Source organism: Thamnophis elegans, chromosome 1, assembly GCF_009769535.1.
Source record: "Thamnophis elegans isolate rThaEle1 chromosome 1, rThaEle1.pri, whole genome shotgun sequence".
In the NCBI taxonomy this organism is placed as follows: Eukaryota; Metazoa; Chordata; class Lepidosauria; order Squamata; family Colubridae; genus Thamnophis; species Thamnophis elegans.
The window spans coordinates 54,752,606-54,758,605 of NC_045541.1; positions in this window are offsets into that span (position 1 = coordinate 54,752,606).

Sequence of the window (6,000 nt, forward strand, 5' to 3'; positions counted from 1 at the left end):
GTGGGGGTGGCTGCTGCCTTGCAATCCTGGGCGGGGAAGGCAAAGGTTTGCTCCGGAGCTGCGGAAGATCATTGCTGCACCGGGAGGCCTCCACCCCGGGTCCACCCATTCGGATTACCCCCAAACCCAAAGGAGCCTGGGCACAGGGGTGCAGACCAGGGAAGATGGGGTTTGGGGGCTTGGAGGAGGAAGGGGTGATCTCCCCTCCATTCGTCTGTCCCACTACAGAGCTCCTCCCGGGGGAGGGGGAGGCAGCGAGTGCGCTGATCCCCATTTGCAAGACCAGCCCTCAACCTTCTTGTCCCGTTGGGAAGGGGGTGGGTTGGAGACAGGAAGGGGGCAGGCTGGCCTCACTGCTTGCATTTCCCCTATTCCCCCCCCTCCCAATATAGGTGCAGAGAAAGAGCCAGGCTTCAGAAAGGAAAGGATATTTTTAATAATTTTCTTTGTCTGAATATGATTTCCCATTGAGGAAAAGGGGAGTTTTAATTCCCCACCAGTAAAAAAAAAACATTTAGTCTTTGAAGGGCCCTTGTGTGACATCTGCCTAGGATCCCACCTCACACACCTCCTCTTTCAGAAAGAGCTTGGTGCACTTAGGATCCCACCTCACACACCTCCTCTTTCAGAAAGAGCTTGGTGCACCTAGGATCCCACCTCACACACCTCCTCTTTCAGAAAGAGCTTGGTGCACCTAGGATTCCCCACCTCACACACCTCCTCTTTCAGAAAGAGCTTGGTGCACCTAGGATCCCCCACCTCCTCTTTCAGAAAGAGCTTGGTGCACCTAGGATTCCCCACCTCACACACCTCCTCTTTCAGAAAGAGCTTGGTGCACCTAGGATCCCACCTCACACACCTCCTCTTTCAGAAAGAGCTTGGTGCACCTAGGATCCCTCACCTCACACACCTCCTCCCAGCTTGGGAGATGGTGGGATCTCCTGCTTTCTGAGCTTGGTGCAGCAAGGATCCCACTATCCTACTATTTTATTTTTCTTTATGTACACTGAGAGCATATTTACCAAAGACAAATTCCTTGTGTGTCCAATCACACTTGGCTAATAAACTATTCTATTCTACTTTACTCTACTCTACTCTACTCATTTCTATTTCAATTCTAACAAGGAGTTTAGCTTCTCTCTCTTGAAAATGTAAGCTAGCATAAGGCATTATAATGCAAGCTAGCCTTAACTTTCAAACAGTTCATTTAGTGACCAAAGTTACAATGGCAATGAAAAAAGTGACTGATGACCATTTTTCACACTTAGCGACCATTTTCACACTTAGCGACCGTTGCAGTATCCACCTAATCTTAACAATTATCATCCAGTCTCCAACCTCCCCTTTGTTGGGAAGGTTGTTGAGAAGGTGGTGGCCTCCCAGCTTCAGCGGTCCTTGGAGGAAGCAAGTTAACTTGACCCATTCCAGTCCGGCTTCAGGCCTGGTTACAGCACAGAAACCGCTTTGGTCGCATTGACCGATGATCTCTGGAGAGCCAGGGATGGAGGCCATGCCTCCATCTTGGTTCTCCTTGACCTCTCGGCGGCTTTTGATACCATCGACCATGGTATCCTTCTGCGACGACTGCGGGAGGTGGGGGTGGGAGGCACTGTTTTGCAGTGGTTCTCCTCCTACCTCTCGGACAGGTCGCAGTCGGTGTTGATTGGGGGGCAGAGATCGACCCCTAGGCCCCTAACATATGGGGTGCCGCAGGGGTCGGTCCTGTCCCCCCTACTATTTAACATCTACATGAAACCGTTAGGCAAGATCATTCGGAGGCACGGGATAAGATACCACCAATACGCGGACGATACGCAGTTGTATTTGTCCGCCCCGTGCCAACTCAGTGAAGCGATGGACGTGATGAACCGGGGTCTTGAAGCCGTTAGGGACTGGATGAGGACTAACAAGCTTGTACTCAACCCGGAGAAGACCGAGTGGCTGTTGTGTTTCCCTCCCAATAATTTGGCTAGTGTTCCATCACTCAGGCTGGGGGGCCAAATATTATATCCCTCAGACAGGGTTCGCAACTTGGGAGTCCTCCTGGACCCACAGCTGACCTTCGATCACCATCTGTCGGCTGTGACCAGGGGGGCATTTGCCCAGGTTCGCCTGGTGCGCCAGTTGCGACCCTACCTGAACCAGGAGGCTCTCACAACAGTCACTCGTGCCCTTGTGACCTCTAGGCTGGAATACTGCAACATGCTCTACATGGGGCTGCCCTTGAAGAGCATCCGGCAACTTCAGCTAGTCCAGAATGCGGCCGCGCGAGTGATTGTGGGTGCTCCTCGGTTCGCCCACATAACACCTATCCTCCGCGAGCTGCGCTGGCTACCTGTTGATCTCCGGGTGCGCTTCAAGGTGCTACTTACCACCCATAAAGCCCTTCATGGTAGTGGATCTGGGTACTTGAGAGACCGCCTCCTGCCAATTACCTCCTCGTGACCGATTAGATCACACAGATTAGGCCTCCTCCGAGTTCCATCTGCCAGCCAGTGCCGACTGGCAACTATGCGGAGGAGAGCCTTTTCAGTAGTAGCTCCGACCCTTTGGAACGACCTCCCCATGGAGATTCGTACCCTCACCACCCTCCAGACCTTCCGCACAGCCCTTAAGATCTGGCTATCCCGCCAGGCCTGGGATTAAAGATTGGGATCCGTCCCCACCCGAATGATGAATGAATGTTGCTTCTATTTTAATTGTGTATTGTCTGTATATGTCATTACGTGTATCCCCTCCCTATAGGTTGTAAGCCGCCCTGAGTCCCCTCAGGGAAAAGGGCGGCCTATAAATAAAAGCAATCTAATCTAATCTAATCTCATGGTCACGTGATCAAAATTTTGATGTTTGGCAACAGATTCGTATTTATGATGGTTTCAGTGTCCTGGGGTCATGTAATTGCCTTTTGTGACCTTTCGACAAAATATAAAATTTTTAATCAAGCCCCCCCCCCCCCCACCGGTCAATGGTGTCCCTCTTTACCAATCTGAAAATCTGGTCACCTTAATATAAGATTATGTGTAGTCTTATAAGTTACTCATGACTGTCCATGGGTGGGGAAACAGTGTCATGATGTCATAAGACAAATGATACAAATTTTATTTCCAAGATAATATCATGAGGTTGCTAATTTTATTACATTACTTGCATAATTTGCACAGTGAGGTCATGATATAAATGGGATGTCATCTTGGCTTCAACTCAATGCCTATCAAATTATCGTTTCTAAGGCTACTTATCATCCCTTCTCCTTCAGATGAAGGGCTGACACAATGGCCAGGATCATACAATGCTAAACAGTGGCTTATTTAACAACCACAATTTACTGGGGAAACACATGATATAAAGCTGGATGAGTTTACATGTCGTACTAAGTCATAAAATTATGATTTATAATCTGCAGTAGCTGGAGTCATATAGCATAATAATTTTTTAAAAAGCAAACCATATTATGACATAGTACAAAGTAAACCTAATGGGGAGTAGAAAAATGGTGGCACCATAGGGATCCAGAACAAGCCAGAATGAAATCATCTTATTGTGGCACAGTTGGGGATGTAGCTGTTGCAAACACAAAAATGACAACACTTCTGCAATAATGCCTTGATGCATATGATGCCATTTGCCCTCTGGATAGACACTATTAGTTTCAAAATTTAAGAAGGTGGTTAGGAAAATGTTTCAGGGCTAACAGGGAGAGATATAAATATGAATAATACAGTATAGTGAAATATAACAAAAAAATGATGTCTGATGGATCACAGATGATACTCTTAAACAGCAGCATATTTCAAACATTTTATTTTTAATAGCTTTCAGCAACTATTGCAAGTAATTCCAAAACACTGTTTGAGTTGTTGTTTCTGCCAATTTTTCACTACTTTGAAATTTTTCTACATTATCTAAAGCCACTCAACTCAACATTCTCTTTTTGTCTCACATTCAGTACTAGAGGGAGGGAATCAAAAAGTTTTTTTTTATAAAAAAAAAAAAAAAGCAAAGCGAGTTACCAATTACATTGGCTTGTTTATTTGTAACATGAAATCCATTCTACATCGCTTTATATTTTTGCAAACATCTTCAATATCTGCTTAATAGAAGATGGTTGAATTCTCATATCTGCTTTTGATCTATTGCAATATGTTACTTTAGCCAGTAGTGAGTTTGTACCGGTTTTATTACCGGTTCGCTCCTTTGCAATGCCCATGCACAGAAGCATCTGGGTGGGTGGGTGGGTGGAGCCTCCTGCTGCCACCACTACTAATTCAGCCAAACCAGGAGGAACCCACCTCTGACTTTAACTGAAGAATACAGTCTGCCTTTACATAGATATTACCTGGAAAAAGGAGAGTATTTTGACAGCCTTTTCAGATCATTGTGGATATTCTTCTTTGATAATATACCAAAAGTGGCAGTTTCTTATAAGTTACTTGGTACGTACAAGCTGAAATATCAATTAATTTTTCATATTCGGTTACATTAAAATAAGTGTCCGTCTTATACTTTAAATGGATATTTTATCCATGAATGATTTTGTAATATGATAAACAAATCAGAAATATGAATGAAATTCATATGAATTTCATGAATTTTAATATTCAATGAAGTCTTAGTTTATTGAATTCTGTAGAACTTCTAAACTTTGACACATTTCATTTTGTTGGCTCCATTTCACAAAACAGTCCAAAAAATGAAGGATGGACACCAGGCTGTGGTCCACTTGACTTTCATATTGTCACACGATTGCTCCTTGGCATTTTTATCCACTTAGTGAATCCTTCTCAAGAATTTGGAATAGGGGGATGTTTTTGTTACACAAGTCGCAAACACATGTCTCCCCCACCATAGCGATGTTACATAACAATTGTGGCAAACCCTTTGCACTGCTTAGTCACTTCCCTTTTAGCATTGAGCCACAATGGGCCACAGAATTTAGAGATTGCAACTATCGCATAGTCAGACCATGTATAATTGACACTGAATTTTTATTATAGATTTTAGCTGTTATTATTATTTTATACAAGAAGTTTTAAATGTATATATACTGAGTGCTTTTATTTGTTCTGGTCACTGGTGTAACACTGTAAACTACAATTGTAGTAATTATTGTTGTTAGATGGTATCGTCAAAGGATGTAAACAGTTCAAGTAAAGCTGCCTTATGCAATTGACTGATGGTGATTTTGTCAGTCCGATAGTGTTCAAATGATGCTCAGATGTTTTGGACTTGCACTGAAGTTGCATCCTATAGTTAAGTGTGGGGTGTTATTATTATTAAATTGGGTTCTCTCAGAGTTATTCTATTACAAAACTACATTGTAACAAACGGTAAGAAAAACTGTTAAGACTTGGTAAAGTCAGATTATATTATTTTAGAATTCTACATTTTTTATGTTGACCTGGGAATTAATATGGTTATTGGTATCAATGGCATTGCTCTCATTATTACTGTTACAGTAATGATGGTAATGTTCTTATTGTTGTTCAGTTTGTGTTTTTCCCTGATAAAAATTCAACACAATTATAATTGCCAAAAGAACCTTTATTTAAAAAAGAACAGTCAGGCTTCTTTCTGACCTTAAAACATAAAATCGATTTAGCAAGTTTGAGCTATTACTTTTGAATATTGTTTAAAGTTCATGTAACAAAATAGACTATGTTTCCACCTTTTCAATTTGTTTTCCTTTTACTGCTTTTTATTTAGTAACACTACACACATTTAAGCCATTTTTAAATACAAAGCACCTTGGCACAATCAATAAAGGACTGCAAAAGGAAAATCAGATACCACGCTAAAGGGAAAGTTGAATGGGGAGGAGAACTGCAATTTTAAAGATAAACAATGGTTTTATCAAAGACTGCATTAAAATTTTTTTACTGTTTCACTATTAAACATAAGAGAAATCATTTCAGAGTAAATTCTATAGATCAGGTACGAGAAGATGTGATTCTTCAGATGTTGTTAAACCAGAACCTTTAGCTGCCCCAGGTTACCAATGAT